At 42.9% G+C, this 19,306-nt stretch overlaps 1 long non-coding RNA gene across 1 annotated transcript; it reads left to right on the top strand.

Moving 5' to 3' along the window:
- The first annotated feature begins 6,621 nt into the window (after positions 1 to 6,621).
- On the top strand, positions 6,622 to 9,670 carry LOC123430087. Its single transcript, XR_006622850.1, has 2 exons — positions 6,622 to 6,848; positions 9,266 to 9,670. It is a non-coding gene; the product is annotated as an uncharacterized LOC123430087 (long non-coding RNA).
- The last annotated feature ends 9,636 nt before the right edge of the window (positions 9,671 to 19,306 follow it).

The raw sequence follows: 19,306 nt of genomic DNA, 5'->3' as shown, positions 1-19,306 counted from the left end.
TAGTTGACGTCAGACTTTCTTCACCACTTTCACCCCTTGAGAAACCTACCACCATATTCTATTCCACCTTTATGCTATATCCATGGTTCACGCTCATATATTGCCCAAGTAATAAAAATATGAAGCGCGTTAAAAAGTATGATCCAATTGCCTGACTTGACACCATGGTGCTTAACATTTGTATTTATGTGGTGAGGACAGAGCCATGCTATATTTATATGATAAAATGAATAGGGGGTGAACATTCTTTAAGGATCCTACGCTTTGAAACTTGATTATTATATTGCTTATGTTTATAAGCATTACTATGTTGATGTTTATTAATTCACCATTTCTCAATGATCAAACCAGAAATAGATTACATGCTTGATAGCATGTCACATCAAAAATTCTATTTTTTATTATTTACCTACTCGAGGACGAGCATGGATTAAGCTTGGGAATGCTGATAAATCTCCAACATATCTATAACTTTTGATTGTTCCATGCTATTATATTATCGTTCTAGGATAATTTTTGGAAATTTATTTATCAATTAATATTATTTTTGAGCACTAACCTATTAACCCAATGCCTAGTGACAATTGCTATTTTCTGCAGGTTTTGGGCTTTTCAGGTTCACAGTACCAAATGAAGTCCAATTGCCAGGAATTTTTGTGATGATTATTTATAGACCAAAAGAACACTTGGAAGCTTCAGGAGGATACCAGAGGCCTCACAAGGGAGGCACGAGCCAACCAAGTGCGGCCAGGGGGTAGGACGCGCCTTGTTTCCTTATGCTCCCCTCGGGTGCCTCCTGGTGCCCCTCTCTGGCCTATAAATTCACATATATTCCAAAAACCCTAGGGAGCCAGCCAAAACACATTTTTCTCCACCACAAGTCTTTGTTATGTTGTGTACCTGTGACGCCCTTGATTTAATCGTACGCTAATCATACACACAAATGCGTACGATCAAACTCAAGGACTCACGGGAAGATTTCACAACACAACTCTAGACACCAATAAAATGTACAAGATTCATGTTACAAGCCATGGGCCTCGAGGGCTAGAATACAGAAGCTCGATAAACACATGAGTGAGCGGAAGCAACAAATATCTGAGTACAAACATTAAACATGGGGTGCCTTAGAGAAGGCTAGCACAAAAGATACAACGATCGAACGAGGCGAGGCCTCCTACCTGGGAACCTCCTAACTACTCCTAGTCTTCTGCGCCTCCACGAAGAAGTCACCATCGGGGTGGCAGGCGTCGGCAGGAAACTCCATCTCCTGGGCTCCATCATCTGGTCGCAACAACGGATCAAGGGGACAAAGGGGGAGCAAAGCAACGGTGAGTTCTCATCCAATGTACTCGCAACACTTATATCAGAACTATGCTAAGTATGCATCAGTATCAAAAGAGGGGGTTTAAATGTGGACTGACTGCAGCAATGCGAGAATAGAGAGAGGAAGGCCTAGTCCTTTTGAAGACTAGCATCTTCAGGGGTCTTGCAGCAATAGACGAGAATAGAACAGGATAACACAAATAATAGTCATATTGTTGCAACAATATCAATATGAGGTCACGCCCAGAGATCCTCCCTCGACTCCCTCCAAGGAAGCAATCCCGGGGAAACTAATTCCAGTTAAGTAACAGTTGTAGTTGTATAAGATCAGGGCACAACTCCAAGTCGTCCTGTAACTATGGACACGGCTATCCGAATAGTTCATTTCTTCCCTGCAGGGATGCACAACATATTCCCCATCACGCTCGATAACACACTGGCCGGACACACTTTTCTGGGTCATGCCCGACCTCGGAATATCGACATGTCGCATCCCCACCTAAGCTCAAAAGAGAGGCCAGCCCGCCGGTCTAACTCCTAAGCACAAAGGGTTCATGGGCCCACTTTCCCTCTGCGCTCCTGCATGATGCAAGGGTAGCCGATGTCAGTCCTAGCACCCCTTATTACAAGCGCGATGCAAATCGGGACCACTCAGGCACGCGCCACTCCATTGCTGACGTCTGAAAAGCTTCGGCTGATACCACTACATCGAGTACCCATAATTCTTCCCACGCAGACGCTTAGTGGGTAATAAGGCCTTCCGACCAACCCAGATCAAATACCCAAATCCATTATCATTTTAATTAAATCATCGACACATCCACGCGGGAATCCACCCGCCTAACATCTATCGATAAAAGATCCCAGTATCATGGTCAAGTAATTGTGTGGTTGTAACATCAGGGGGAATCCGAGGTATCACCCTCGTTGGATTCCGAACGATTTATCCGTCAAGGTGGACTTAGAGGAATCACCCTCGAGGGTCTCACACTTGAGGGGTTGCACAACAGATTCGTCGTCGGGAGTGGTGAAGGAGGAATCACCCTCGATAACCACGACCGACTAGATGCACTACACAGATATCATCATGAGTACTTCGCAAGGTGTCACCCTCGGTACCCGATAGTAGCTCTGTAGCGTCGTATAACTAAGGGGGGGTGTAAGTGTTATGTCGGGTATTGGCTCGTCGATCAGGGATCGAGACTCGACAATAAAGCGGGACAACTGGACTAAGGGGTCAGAGGGATGACTGTTCCACCTATGCTAAACAGTTTTAAAGTACAATACTGAAAGTTGCAGTTCATTAAAATTAGGCTATGCATGAGATATAGGAGCTAACTACAACAGTAGCAAAATTCTAATGCAAGTATGAGGGAGAAAGAAATGGGCGATATAGGAATGATCAAGGGGGGTTTGCTTGCCTTGTTGCTCTACGGCAATGGGCTGGTCGTCAAGGGCGTAGTCGTACTAGGCAGCAGTGACAGTCTCGGGGTTTACCGGTAAGAAGAGGGGGGAAGAAATAATAAATTCAAAGCACAGATGCAACACTAAGCATGACATGACAAAAATGCAGGTCTAGGCATGAGCTAACGCAGTAACATCTGTCACAAACGGATCGGGAAAATATCAGATGATATTTCCTGGGTCTCTGGCTGCTATCGGTCACACAGAAAATGATGGAAAAGTTTCACGCTTACTATGCTAGGGACGCGTGACAAATGAGCGGATAGTGTACCCTGGTTTGTCTCGTTCTGCTGATCAACTTTCATGTTCAAATTATTTTCATCTAAGCTACAAATTATTTAATATTAATTTTTAAAGATTTAATTACTTATTTAGGAATTAACAAATTTAATTATATTAGATAATTAAATATGACCTCGTGGTGATGTCAGCACGACATCAGCAGTCAACAGGGGTTGACTCGTCAAATATGACGAGTGGGTCCCATGTGTCCTATGCACAATTTAAATGTTTAGATTAACTAATAATTTATCATATTAATTCATGGGAGGACCCACGTGTCATACTTTGTTAGGATAATTTAATTAGCTAATTACCAGATTTACTTAATTATTATATTTACTCTTAATCATATATTAACTAATAAATTCATTAATTAATTAATTCACTAATTTATTATTTAATCAATTAAACTATTTATTAAATATAATTTTTATATTTTTTTGAACAGAGGGTGTGGGGCTTCCCTGTCAGTGGGAGTGGGGGGGGGGGGGTTGGCCCGAGATGGTAGTGACCCACCTGCCCCACACACACACATATACAACACACGTATATACCTATGCATACATACACACATACAAATTTTCATACATACATACATCTTCTGTACATACATACATTTCCCTTTTTTTTTCTTTTTCTCTTTATCTCTTCTCTAAACAAAATCACAAGAGGCAACTCCTCCTCCTCCTCCTCATGGCTAGCAGGAGGGAAATGGCGCCGGGGCGAGGTGGAGGTCGCCGGGGGCCGTGGTGCAGGGCGTCGGAACAGGACCGGAGTGGGGGAAGGAAGTGGGAGGAGCCCGAATGGAGGGCTCACCGGCGTTGACGGGAAGGCCCGATGTAGCCGGAGTTCACAGGGAGGGGCGGCGGAGGCGACTCGTGGTCGAGGTGGGGAGGCCGGATCCGGTGGCGGCGGTGCGGTTCCGGTGGCGGAGGAGCTCCGGCGTGGAGGTGGCCGGACGCGACGGGCTCGGCTCGGGGCTGGCCCTCGTGCGGCGTGCGAAGGCGCTGGTGAAGCGAAGGAGGCCTGGTCGGCCAATGGGGTGGTGGCCGGAGGGCGAGGAGGCACTCTGGCGATGGAGGCGGTCGATGGTGGAATCCGGCCAGAGGAGGAGGTGCAGGTGGCCCGGCGGGAGGGTTTGGTCGGGATCGAGGGGCTCGTGGGCAACGAGGGAGGGGGGTTCTGGCGCTGGTGGTTCGTGGCGAGGGGTGAGCCGTGAGAGGGAAAAACGCAGGGAGGGGCGACGGCGGTGCAGAGTGGGGCAGGGAGCCGGGCGATGGGCGAGAGATATGGGAAGGGAGAGCGCAGGGGCGCTCCGGTGGTGGGGGGGAGGTTGCGACGGGTTGAGGTGAGCGAGGGGAGGCGACGGGGACAGCGGATGAGGAAGGTTGGTGAGAGCGAGGGAGGTGAGAACGAGGGGGTCTGCCCCTCGCCCTCGTGCAGGTGATGGCGCGAGTGGAGGGAGTGGGGAGGAGTTGTGGGGTGGCTAGGGTTAGTGGGGGGGGGGGGTTATACCCCCTTCGCCAAATTAGGTGGGCTATTGGGTGGCCGGCTGGGCTGGCTAGCCCAGTTGGGTCGGGGCCTTTTTTGTATTCTTTTGTTCTAATTATTTCTTTTATGTTTTGCTTTAGTCTTTTTTAATATTTTCTTATAAAATATGTAACTAGTTCCTAATTTAGTTTTAAAAATTATGCCACTGCCACAAGAAGTTTGGCACATCAATAAATTAGTTTGTTTTTGTTTTGTTAATTAAAAGCATTGAATTAATTGTTTTAGTTGTTTTATTTATTTATTTTAGGGTTTTTAACCACTTAATAAAAATGTGGTTTCAACATGACAAATATCCACAGAATATTTGCCACACTTTGAACATTTTCGTTTACATGTTTGACCAAGTTGAATCTTGACGTTAAATTTAAATTCGAATTTGAATAGGGTTGGATTAACGCGTGATTAACAACAATAACAGTGGTGACATGGCATCATTAGCATAGGATTACTGTAGCTTAATCCGGGGATGTCATAGTACCCATCTGGAGCCGTGTTTCGGAGCCCTATGAGAGGGGTGATCAATGACAGAGGGCCACTACATCATCCTTGCTACTCCCATGGTGATGTGTGAGTAGTTCACCACAGACCTACATGTCCTTAGTTAGTACCTAGATGGCTATCTCTCTCTCTCTCTCTTGATCTTAAATACAATGATCATCACATCTTTGCTTTGATCTATCTCATGTAATTGTTTTGTGCAGTACGTTTGTTGGGATCCAATGAATTGTGGGTTTATTTTTTAGATTATTCAACATAAATATTTTAGTCTTCTCTAAATTCTAAGTATCATTCTTATGCGCATGATCATCATACCTTCTTAAATCTCTATGATCTATTGATTTTCTTTGGCCAAGTAGATCTATCCTTCTTTAGTGAGAGGGGTGCGTTGTAGTTGGTTTAATCTCACGGATTTCTATATCCCAGTGAAACAAAGGGATAAGATACATCTTTTTATTATTCCCAAGGATACAAAGATGGGTTATTTTAGATTAATTGAATTATCTTTGTCTACATCATGTCAATGTTCTCCAAGCATTACTCTGTTTTACTTAATACTCTAGATGCATGCAAAATAGCAGTCGATGGGTGGAGTAATAGTAATAGGTGCAGGAAGAAGTTGGTCTATTTTCTTATGGACGTGATGCCTATATATACATAATCATTTCCGTAAATTTCACATAACTATGCACTTTTCTATCAATGGCCCAACAGTAATTTGTGTACCCTTTGTATGCTTACTTTCATGAAGATGCCACTAGGGAAAACTATGGCCCTAGTGTCCATTGACTTATAAGTTTACAAACACTACAATACCTTGCTTTCCCTATTTACCTTTTGTTTTATTTTGCAATTTACAATTATCTATTACCATGCAACAGCTTGGAACCGATGCTCCAGGGGATTCCCTTTTTATTTCGTTATCACCATGTGATTTATTTGGTTGTCGATTTCATCATCGCATCATGCACATCATCCTCTTTGCATTGACACTCCATTCCCATCATTCTTCAAAACTCGCATCCGTTGTTGATTGTTGATTTTCACGGTTTTGGTTGTTGGCCGTTTCGGGACAACGACACACGGACGCCACCACCGTATCATTAAATTATTTTTTTAAATGTATGTATAAAATTTTCTCGGAATGGGTCAAAAGTTGGCATGTGGTCTTACTTTAATGTAGGTAGACCGTGTGTTAAATTTTGTCGCATTCAGATGTCGTTTGATACCCGAACCGTTAAACCTATAACTACAATATAGCCGGTAAAACCATATATGATTTCGGTTTTAAAAACCCTGTCACGGACCGCACCATTCCCTCTCATTTCGGACCAAGAGCCTCCTACACAGCCTACACAGCCCGCCAAGCCTAACCCTCCGATCGGAGCCGTTGAATCGTGATCCCACCTTCCGAAAACGGGCAAAAACCCACAACCCTAACTACCCCTCCTATATATAGAAAACTCCCTCGTCTTGATTTGGAAAACCTAACCCCCTGCTTCAAATTATGTGCCGCCCCATTCCAGCCTCGCCACTTGGTGGCTTTGCCTCCTACCAACCGCGGCCATCTCACCCGGGCCCGTTCCGTCGCTGCGGTGGCCCGCAAGCGCCGCGAGCATCCATGGCGCCGCTGCGCCCGCAACCCCCTAGCTCGTGCCCCTCAGCCGGACTCCCCCTATGGTGCTCGCCAGAGCGAGCCGTGCTGCTACCGTCTGTCATCCCTGCTGGTGAGCGAGGTCACTCCGGAGCACCCTCTGCTCCATTCTCCCTCTAGCATCTCCTCTCTCTCACCTCGTTTTCTCTCCGCCTATGTCATCGACACGAACCACCGGAGCTCGCCTCGCATCCGCCTCCATCTCGCCACCAACGATCGGATCCGTCGGGACTTCATCGGATCTAGCCATTCCCGACCTTCCGTTGCCTCAAGCACCTCCATCCTTTCCGGATCTAGCGCCGCCGCCTCCGTGCTCCCGCTGGGAACCTCCCGCTCGAGGAGGATGACCAGGAGCACTAGTGCCCGATCCAGCGGTGCGTGGGCTATAGTCGTCCCGGCCTAGCCACACCTCCTTGTCGGCCGAGAGTGGCCCAGCCGCAGCCGCATCCGCCTCCCGAAGGCCCGCTAGCTGGCCGGTCCTATGCCCGGCCCAGCCACTCCCGTATTACCAAGCCGACGCAGCTTTTGTTGGCGCATGGCTAGATCCCAGCCCAGCCACTCCTATTCCTTGCCATGTGCACATTATTGTTATCTTGCACCCATCCAGATTTAGCCCAACACAGCACATTCGGCCAATGTCATGTTTTTTTCCAGTGGAATGAATTTGTCTATTAACCAGGATATTTCATATTATAGAAAATGCCCACATTCTGCATTGCTCATAATTAAATAACCATGCATCGGCTTAAAAAGTTTAATATATGTAAAATGACTAGAATTTTGCATAGATTAATAATATCCACCTTTCATGCATGATAAAAATGTTTAACTTCCTGTTTTCACATAATTTGCATAAATGTCATAATCTTGCATAATTGTTGTGTTATTTCTTAAAAGTAAATACCCACATGTTATATATGATGTCGGGGTAGAAAATCCATAGAATCCATCTCTGCAATAAGTTTTGTCATTTGAGTAAGTTTGTGTGCATACTATTTATGTTGTGATGCCTTGTTATTATTTTTGTTATTTTCTGTGATTTAATCCATGCATCATATGAATTTTTGTTCAACATGGGATGTGCCCATTATGATGTGTACTAGCCCCTCGTATTTTTGTTTCCATGAAAACGCATGTTTAGATGTTATTTTCTTGCTGCCAACATGCCATAGAAATTTTGTTGTTTGTAGGGTCAATATAACTGGAATCTGGAATATTTTGTTGCTATGTTTCCATGTCATTTGCTATTGATCTAAAGCCCCTTTGTGGTTGGTACAATGGAATGAATTGTAAATCATGTTATCCTCTGTTAGTTTGTGCCATTAGTGTTCAATTATAAATTTTGCAACCTAGTTAATTTTGTTGTCAAACATGTCAATCTGATAAAACTGTTGTTCCTTGCACCATGCTAACTTTTCTAATTGTGAGAATCTTTTTAGTTCAGATTGCCATGTTGGGTGGATGCTAGCTATGATTGTGTGCATAATTAGACCTTGCTAGTATGGAATGGAATGAAGTGCAAGATGCTTACTACCTTGCTGTAAATTTTAATGCCATTATATGCCTTGTAGCATGTGTTTTTCTTGCTTCCAATATGCATCCAGAGTAAAACCGCCATGTTAAAAACTTTTATTTTCACTGTGTGAAAGTGTGTTCAAGTAGCCATCTTGTGAGCTCATGTCCTATTGATCCATGCTTCTGTTCAATTTGCTGTTATGAGATGAATTGTTGTGCATTATGTCAACTACTGCCCCATGTATTATTTGTGTATTTTAGATTCCTGTATCTTGTTGTTTTGATGTGTGCAAAATGTCATGTTGCTGTTTTGGGAAGATTATGAATAGAATTTGTGTTGGTCGTATTTTTTGAACCGTTTCTCCGTTTTGAACATGCCATATATAAAACCTGCTTATAATTTCATGTTGTTTCATAATATCTTTTTGCATCCATGATTTAAAATGTTTGTGGTTTTCTTTTGCATGCATTTTGCATTCATGGCATATTCATCTTCCGTTGGTCATATCTTGTAGACCGTAACTCCGTATTGAATGATCCATATATGTAAATCGCCTAGAATGAAGTGTAGAATATCTTGGTACATTTGGCTCCCTGTTTAAATAAATATAAAAATGATTAGTTCAGATCTGGACCAATTACGAAATTAACAAATGGGGTCGTTTCGGAAATGCTATAAGTTGTTTCCGACCTCATTTAAAATGCCTAGATAGTGTAATTTATTTATGCCTCATCTCTTTACATGTTAATACCATTTAATAGTGTCATGTACCAAAACGAGAGTGAAGTAAATAATTCAAATATGGCGTTTCGTGAATATGCAATTCATTGCATATTGAGCTTCATTTAATGCGTAGTATTTATTGTTGTGCTTTGTCATGCCTTGCATAATTGTATGGACATGCATCATATTTGAGTATGCATCATGTCATGAATATGTTCTGGTGTTAACATGTGTTGACTGTTTGTTTCTAGATTTCTTCTCGCCAATAGAGTTACGCAAGAGTGTCGGAGTGTGACGATTTGTTCGACTATGTTGGTTCGTCTACTTCACGGATTCGTTCTCCTTTCAAGCGGGATCAGAGGCAAGATGATCATTTCCCTGGATACCACTACTATCATTGCTTTGGTAGTTGTCTCACTTCTATTGTTATGTCTCCTTACCTACCACCCAAATGTCAAGCCTCCAAACATTGCCATGAAAAGCCTCTACCCCCTCCACATCCTAGCAAACCTTTGTTTGGCTATGTTACCACTTGCTCAGCCTTCTTATAGTGTTGCTAGTTGCAGCTGCAGTTGATTCCATATGCCAACATGGATTTATTGAGATGTCACAATATTATTGCTATTTTAACTAATGCACATATATACTTGGTAAAAGGTGGAAGGTTTGGCCTTTTGATTGGTGTTTTGTTCCACCTTTGCCGCCCTAGTTACTTGTGTACTCGTGTTATGTTCCATATTGTGCGCTCCTAGCATGCTTGGGGGTTGTTATGGGGACCCCCTTGATAATTTGTCTTAGACTAAAACTCTTCTGGCAAGGCCCAACTTTGGTATTACATTTTCCTAATAACTAATAAACCCTCATAGGGAGTAATGAACCCGTGATAATGAATCAACAACTCGGGCGGGTGCTCCTCATGAGTCATGGTCCAAAATGGGCTGTGTGCGGGGCTGATACGTCCATTTTGCATCATATTTTCATGTTGATATTTATCGCTCCTTGGGCTGATATTTCACTTCACGGTACAATTCTTATGCCTTTTCTCTTTTATTTTGCAAGGTTTACATGAAGAGAGAGAATACCGGCAGCTGGAATTCTGGCCTGAAAGTGGAGCAAGTTTGAGATACCTATTATGCGCAACTCCAAACGCCGTAAAAATCAATGAGGATATTTTTCCTGGTTTATCAAAAATATTCGCCCGAAGAAGTGCCAGAGGGGCGCCAAGGGGTGGCCACAAGCCTGCACGGCGCGGCCACCCCCCAGGTCGCGCCATGGGGGCTTGTGGGCACCCTACTGGCCCAGTTGCCCCCCTCTTTTGCTATATGAACGGTTTCGTCCAGGAAAAAACCAGGGAGGAGCTTTTTCGTGGTTTCGCCGCCGCCACGAGGTGGAACTTGAGCATAACCAATCTAGAGCTCCGGCAGGACGATCCTGCCGGGGAAACTTCCCTGCCAGAGGGGGAAAGTCGCCATCGTCATCACCAACACTCCTCTCATCGGAGGGGACTCGTCACCATCAACATCTTCATCAACACCATCTCATCTCCAAACCCTAGTTCATCACTTGTAACCAATCTCCGTCTCGCGACTCCGATTGGTACTTGTAAGGTTGCTAGTAGTGTTGATTACTCTTTGTAGTTGATGCTAGTTGGATTATTTGGTGGAAGAGTTTATGTTCAGATCCTTGATGCTACTCATTACCTCTCTGGTCATGAATATGATTATGCTTTGTGAGTAGTTACTTTTGTTCCTGGGGACATGGGATAGGTCATGCTAATACTAGTCATGTGAATTTGGTATTCGTTCGGTAATTTGATATGGTGTATGTTGTTTTTCCTCTAGTGGTGTTATCTGAACGTCGACTACATAACAATTCACCATTATTTGGGCCTAGAGGAAGGTATTGGAAAGTAGTAAGTAGATGATGGGTTGCTAGAGTGACAGAAGCTTAAACCCTAGTTTATGCGTTGCTTCGTAAGGGGCTGATTTGGATCCACTAGTTTAATGCTATGGTTAGACTTTGTCTTAATTCTTCTATCATAGTTGCGGATGCTTGCGAGAGGGGTTAATTATAAGTGGGATGCTTGTCCAAGTAAGGGCAGTACCAAGCGCCGGTCCACCCACATATCAAACTATCAAAGTAACGAACGTGAATCATATGAGCATGATGAAACTAGCATGACAGAAATTCCCGTGTGTCCCCGGCAGCGTTTTTCCTTCTATAATACTTTGTCGAGGCTTGTCCCTTGCTACAAAAGGGATTGGGCCACTTTCCTGCACCGTTGCTACTTTTGCTACTTGTTGCTTGCTACGAATCATCTCACCACACAATCACTTGTTACCGACAATTTCAGTGCGTGCAGATTTTACCTTGCTGAAAACCACTTGTCAGATCCTTCCGCTCCTCGTTGGGTTCGACACTCTTACTTATCGAAAGGACTACGATTGATCCCCTATACTTGTGGGTCATCAAGACTATTTTCTGGCGCCGTTGCCGGTTAGTGAAGCGCCTTTGGTAAGTGGAACTTGGTGAGGAGACATTCATATAGTGTGCTGAAATTTATTGTCACTTGTCACTATGGATACTAATCCTTTGAGGGGCTTGTTCGGGGTATATTCATCTCAAACGGAAGCACAAAGAGTTGCTCCTCAACCTGCTGCACCTACTGAAAATATTTGCTTTGAATTTCCTTCGGGTATGCTTGAGAAACTGCTGGCTAATCCTTTTACAGGAGATGGAACATCACATCCAGACTTGCATCTAATCTATGTAGATGAAGTTTGTGGTTTATTTAAGCTTGCATGTGTGTCCGACGATGAGGTCAAGAAGAAGGTCTTTCCTTTATCTTTGAAGGATAAGGCGTTGACATGGTATAGGCTATCTGATGATACTGGATCATGGGACTACAATCGGTTGAAATTGGAATTTCATCAAAAGTTTTATCCTATGCATTTAGTACATCGTGATCGGAATTATATTTATAATTTTGGCCTCGTGACAGAGAAAGCATCGCTCAAGCTTGGAGGAGGCTTAAATCAATGCTATATTCATGCCCCAATCATGAGCTCTCGAGATAAATTATCATTCAGAACTTCTATGCTCGGCTTTCTCATGATGATCGCACCATGCTTGACACTTCTTGTACCAGTTCTTTTATGAAGAAAGATATTGACTTCAAATGGAATTCATTGGAGAGAATTAAATGCAACTCTGAAGATTGGGAGCTTGAAGAAGGTAAGAAGTCAGGTATGAATTTCACTTTTGATTGCGTTAAATCCTTTGTTGAGACAAATACTTTTTGTGACTTTAGCGCTAAGTATGGACTTGACTCTGAGATAGTAGCTTCATTGTGTGAATCCTTTGCTGCCCATATTGGTCTCCCCAAAGAGAAGTGGTTTAAAGTTCATCCTCCTTTAGAAGTCAATGTAGTTAAACCCACTCCAGTTGAAGAGAGTGTCATTGTCTATAATGATCCTCTGGTTCCCAGTGCTTACATTGAGAAACCACCTTTCCCTGTTAGGACAAAGGATCATTCTAAAGCTTCAACTGTGATACGTAGAGGCTATGTTAGAACACCTACACCCCCTGAGAAAATTAGAGTTGAACCTAGCGTTGCTATCATCAAAGATCTTCTGTCTGAAGAAGTTGAGGGACATAATATTCACTTATGTGAAGATGCTGCTAGAATTGCTAAACCTCACAGTAGAGACAAACATAGGCCTGTTGTTGGCATGCGTGTGGTTTCTGTTAAGATAGGAGATCATTGTTATCATGGTTTATGTGATGTGGGTGCTAGTGTTAGTGCAATACCTCAATACTTATACAATGAAATCAAAGATGAGATTGCACCTGTGGAGATAGAGCCTATTGATGTCACTATTCAGCTTGCCAATAGAGATACTATCTGCCCTGTGGGAATTGTTAGGGATGTTGAAGTCTTATGTGGTAAAACGAAGTATCCTCCTGATTTCCTCATTCTTGCTACCGCACAAAATAGCTTCTGTCCTATCATATTTGGTAGACCTTTTCTCAATACTGTCAATGCTCATATTGATTGTGAGAAGCAAACTGTCACTATTGGCTTTGAAGGTGTGTCACACGAGTTCAATTTCTCCAAGTTTGGTAGACAACCTCATGAAAAGGAGTTGCCTAGTAAGGATGAAACTATTGCCTTAGCATCTATTGTCGTGCCTCCTACTGATCCCTTAGAGCAATACCTGCTTGAGCATGAAAATGATATGCATATGGATGAAAGGGATGAGATAGATAGAGTTGTCTTAGAACAATATCCTATCCTTAAGAATAACTTGCCTGTTGAACTGCTTGGGGATCCAGCCCCACCAAAGGGTGATCCTGTGTTCAAGCTTAAATAGTTGCCTGATACTCTTAAGTATGCCTATCTTGATGAAAAAGAGATATGTCCTGTTATAATTAGTGCTAGCCTCTCAGAGCATGAAGAAAAGAAGTTACTAAAAACTCTGAGAAAGCACCGTGCTGCTATTGGATATACTGTTGATGATCTTAAGGGCATTAGTCCTACTCTATGCCAGCACAAGATTAAAACTGATCCTGATTTAAAACCAGTTGCTGATCATCAAAGGAGATTAAATCCTAAGATGAAAGAAGTAGTAAGAAAAGAAATACTAAAGCTCCTGGAAGCATGTATCATCTATCCTGTTGCTCATAACGATTGGGTGAGTCTGGTGCATTGCGTCCCTAAGAAGGGAGGCATTACCGTTGTCCCTAATGATAAGGATGAATTGATCTCACAGAGGATTATTACTGGCTATAGGATGGCGATCGATTTTAGGAAACTGAATAAAGCCACTAGGAAAGATCATTACCCTTTGCCTTTTATCGACCAAATGCTAGAAAAGCTGTCCAAACACACACACTTCTGGTTTCTAGACGGTTATTCTGGTTTCTCCCAAATACCAGTTGCACAATCTGATTAGGAGAAAACCACTTTCACCTGCCCTTTCGGTACCTTTGCTTATAGACGTATGCCTTTTGGCTTATGTAATGCACCTGCCACCTTTGAAAGATGTGTGATGGCTATATTCTCTGACTTTTGTGAAAAGATTGTCGAGGGTTTCATGGATGACTTTTCCATTTACGAGTCTTCCTTTGATGATTGCCTCGGCAACCTTCATGGAGTCTTATAGAGATGTAGAGACACCAATCTTGTCTTGAATTGGGAGAAGTGCCACTTTATGGTTAATGAAGGCATCGTCTTAGGACATAAAATTTCTGAAAGAGGTATTGAAGTCGATAAGTCTAAGGTTGATGCAATCGAGAAAATGTCATACCCCACAGATATCAAAGGTATAAGAAGTTTCCTTGGTCATGCTGGTTTCTATAGAAGGTTCATTGAATACTTCTCTAAGATTTCTAGGCCTCTTACCAATCTCTTACAAAAGGATATTCCTTTTGTTTTTGACGATGATTGTGAGGAAGCCTTCAAAATACTTAAGAGGGCTTTGATAACTGCACCTATTGTTCAACCACCTGATTGGAACTTACCTTTTGAAATCATGTGTGATGCTAGTGATTATGTTGTTGGTGCTGTTCTAGGGCAAAGAGTCGATAAGAAGTTGAATGTTATTCACTACGCTAGTAAAACTCTAGACAGTGCCTAGAGAAACTATGCTACTACGGAGAAGGAATTTTTAGCAGTCGTGTTTGCATGTGAAAAGTTCAGGTCTTACATAGTTGATTCCAAAGTCACTATTCACACTGATCATGCTGCTATTAAGTACCTCATGTAGAGGAAAGACGCTAAACCTAGACTTATCAGATGGGTTCTCTTGCTACCAGAATTTGATTTGCACGTTGTCGATAGAAAGGGTGCTGATAACCCCGTAGGAGATAACTTGTCTAGGTTGGAGAACGTTCTTGATGACCCACAACCTATTGATGATAGTTCTCCTGATGAAGAATTGAATGTCATCAATGCTTCACGTAGTGCATCGTGGTATGCTGATTATACAAACTATATTGTTGCTAAATATATACCACCTAGTTTCACATACCAGCAATAGAAGAAGTTCTTCTTTGACTTGAGATACTACTTTTGGGATGATCCTCACCTTTATAAGGAAGGAGTAGATGGTGTTTTTAGACGTTGTGTACCTGAACATGAATAGGGACAGATCCTACAGAAGTGTCACTCTGAGGCCTACGGAGGACAGCATGCGGGAGATAGAACTGCACACAAGGTATTGCAATCAGGATTCTATTGGCCCACTCTCTTCAAGGAAGCCCGTAAGTTTGTCTTGTCTTGTGACGAATGTCAAAGAATAGGTAATATTAGCAAACATCAGGAAATGCCTATGAACTATTCACTTGTCATTGAACCATTTGATGTCTGGGGCTTTGATTATATGGGACCTTTTCCAAAATTCAATGGGTATACTCATATCTTAGTTGTTGTTGATTACGTCACTAAGTGGGTAGAAGATATCCCCACTAGTAGTGCTGATCACAACACCTCTATCAGGATGCTGAAAGAAGTTATCTTCCCTAGATTTGGAGTCCCTAGATATCTAAGGACCGGCGATGGTTCACACTTCATTCATGGTGCTTTCCGTAAAACGCTTGCTAAGTAGGATGTCAACCATAGAATTGCATCTCCCTGTCACCCTTAGTCCAGTGGTCAAGTAGAGCTAAGCAACAAAGAGATTAAACTGATTTTGCAAAAGACTGTCAACAGGTCTAGAAAGAATTGGTCTAAGAAGCTCGATGATGCACTGTGGGCTTATACAACTGCCTATAAGAATCCCATGGGCATGTCTCCATACAAAATGGTGTACGGTAAAACATGTCATTTACCTCTTGAGCTAGAGCATAAAGCTTATTGGGCAATCAAAGAGCTCAACTTTGATTTCAAACTTGCCGGTGAGAAGAGGTTATTTGACATTACCTCGCTTGATGAATGGAGAACTTAGGCATATGAGAATGCCAAGTTGTTCAAAGAGAAGGTTAAGAGGTGGCATGATAAGAGGATACAAAAGCGTGAGTTCAATGTAGGTGATTATGTATTGCTATATATATAACTCTTGTTTAAGATTCTTTGCACGCAAGCTTCTCTCTAAATGGGAAGGTCCCTATGTTGTTGAGGAAGTATATCGTTCCGGTGCTATCAAGATCAACAACACGGAAGGTAATTGTCCGAGAGTGGTAAATGGGCAGAGAATCACGCATTATATCTCAGGTACTCCCATAAATGTTGAGAGCAATATTATCAATACCATAACTCCGGAACAATACCTAAGGGATATTTATCAGCCCGTGTCAGTCTCCGAAAACGAAGAGGTATGTGATTCGGTAAGAAAACAGAGTCCAAAACTTTTCCAGTAGGAAATTTACTCCGTTTTGGAATATTTGAAAAAATACAAAAATTGGAAGTAGTCCGGAAAGTGTGCGAGGAGGCGACAAGCCTGCACAGTGCGGGCCCACCCCCTGGCCACGCCGTGAGGGCTTGTGGCCACCTCGTGCGCCTCCCGGACTCCGTTTTCGTGCACGATACTCCTTCTGGTCTGGAAAAAAATCATTATATATACTCCCGTTTGGTCTGACCCCTGCATCACGTAGATTTCCTTTGTTTTTCGTTTCGAGCCTGTTTTTTGCCGCAGATCTAGGTCAAGATGTCGTCCCAGGAATCTGTGGGGGAGAACAACCTCCGTCAAATCTTTGGAGAAGTTCATGCTGATTTGAAAAGGATGGAGGTCACGGAGGCTAAGGAAAGGCTACCTAAAGAAACCAAGGGCAAAGCTGAGGAGAAGAATCAGGCATGGGATGAAGTGCAATCTGTGCTCAACAAGGAAGAAGTTGAAGAAGTGGATTTCCTCCAACCCTACCTCCACCTACTGTCTCCATCCTTGATTGAACTCTTGCGGTTTTGTGAAACAACTCGTGCTCACAATACTTGTCTCAGTCGTGAAGTTGTTTTGCTGGAAAAACATATCGCAGATCTCCAAGGTATAAATCAAAGATTAATGGCCCTCTTGGAGTCAAAGATTGCAACAACTCCACCAAAGGAAGACATCTGAAGCATTGGTATGGGCAATCCCCTTGGCTTGTGCCAAGCTTTGGGGAGTTGCCCCGGTATCGTTTCACCATCACATCTTTTGCCTTTACCTTTGTTTTAGTTTTCCTTTTTCAGTTTTCTCTTTGCTCTAGTAGATTAAAAGTCTTAGTGTTTTAGTCTTGAGTTTTGCTTTGTGTCACCCCGGATGTTTTCGAGCTCGTGAGCCATATAATAAAGAGTGTCTTAGTTGAAGGACTTTGCCTCTTGCCATGATCAAAAATAGAACAAAAGCATGAAAGATCTTGTAATGATCTTATGGGAAGTGATGGCTTCACATATAAAAAGAATGAGGATTGAAACTTGTTGTGGGTAGGCAAACGTAGACCTTGGTCATTGTTGCAATTAATAGGAAGTGATAAAAAAGGAGAGGTTCACATATAAATACATCATCTCTGACACCATCTATGATTGTGAACACTCAATAAACTATTGCATTCCTAGAAGTAGATGTTGTACAAGGAAGACAACATAATGAATTGTGTTTGCTTGGCTCCGAACAATGTTATATGATTAGAGATCCCTTAGCATGTGACGATTGCTTCCACCTCATATTAGCCAAAACTCCCGCACTAAGTAGAGATACTACTTGTGCATCCATAAACCTTCAACCCAGTTTTGCCATGTGAGTCCACCATACCTACCTATGGATTGAATAAGATCCCTCAAGTAAGTTGTCATCAGTGCAAGCAATAAAAATTGCTCTCTAATATGTATGATCTATTAGTGTGGAAAATAAGCTTTATACGAACCTGTGATGAGGAAGACATAAAAGCGACAGACTACATAATAAAGTTCTTTATCACAGGAGGCAATATAAAGTGACGTTCCTCCGCACTAAGAGGACATGCATCCAAACCTCAAAAGCACATGACAACCTCTGCTTCCCTCTGTGAAGGCTTATCTTGTACCTTTACTTTTTCCCCTTGAAAGAGTCATGGTGCTCTTCACTAATTCCTTATCTCGCCTTTATCTTGGCTAACATCATATGCTTGGGAAAGATCTATATTCATATGTCAACTTGGAGGTAAGTATTCATGAATTATTATTGTTGACATTACCCTTGAGGTAAGCAGTTGGGAGGCAAAACTATAAGCCCCTATCTTTCTCTGTGTCCATCTGAAACTTTGATCTCATGAGTACCACGTGACTTGTAGCAATTGTAGAGAACGAAAGAATGAGTGAGTATGTGGATTTGCATTACAAGCTCTTATTTGACTCTTTCTGATGTTGTGATAAATTGCAATTGCTTCAATGACTAAAGGCTATCAGTTGTTACTTCTCGGTAAGGTTCTTGATCCATGCTTTACTTTGTGAAGGAATTATCACTTTAGCATGAGAGATTATATGTTCGTATTGCTGTTCTGATCATGATCATGATGCATGCATGTTCGTATCTTGTTTTGTCGACACCTCTCTCCCTAAACATGTGGACCTATTTATTGAGCTAGGCTTTAGCTTGAGGACAAGCGAGGTCTAAGCTTGGGGGAGTTGATACGTCCATTTTGCGTCATGTTTTCATGTTGATATTTATCGCTCCTTGGGCTGATATTTCACTTCATGGTACAATTCTTATGCCTTTTCTCTCTTATTTTGCAAGGTTTACATGGAGAGGGAGAATACCGGCAGATGGAATTCTGGCCTGAAAGTGGAGCAAGTTTGAGATACCTATTCTGTGCAACTCCAAGCGTCGTAAAAATCAACAAGGATTTTTTCCTGATTTATCAAAAATACTGGGCCGAAGAAGTGCGAGAGGGGCGCCAGGGGGTGGCCACAAGCCTGCACGACGCGGCCACTCCCTAGGCCGCGCCATGGGGGCTTGTGGGCACCCTGCTGGCCCACTTACCCCCCTCTTTTGCTATATGAAGGGTTTCGTCCAGGAAAAAACCATCGAGGAGCTTTTTCGTGGTTTCACCGCCGCCACGAGGCGGAACTTGAGCAGAACCAATCTAGAGCTCCGGGAGGACGATCCTGTCGGGGAAACTTCCCTCCCGGAGGGGGAAATTGTCGCCATCGTCATCACCAACAGTCCTCTCATCGGAGGGGACTCGTCACCATCAACATCTTCATCAACACCATCTCATCTCCAAACCCTAGTTCATCACTTGTAACCAATCTTCGACTCGCGACTCCGATTGGTACTTGTAAGGTTGCTAGTAGTGTTGATTACTCTTTGTAGTTGATGCTAGTTGGATTATTTGGTGGA

The sequence above is a fragment of the Hordeum vulgare genome, chromosome 2H (genome assembly GCF_904849725.1).
Source record: "Hordeum vulgare subsp. vulgare chromosome 2H, MorexV3_pseudomolecules_assembly, whole genome shotgun sequence".
Taxonomy (NCBI): Eukaryota; Viridiplantae; Streptophyta; class Magnoliopsida; order Poales; family Poaceae; genus Hordeum; species Hordeum vulgare.
Note: the sequence above shows the minus strand (reverse complement) of the source record. Positions and strands in the feature narration are given on the sequence as shown.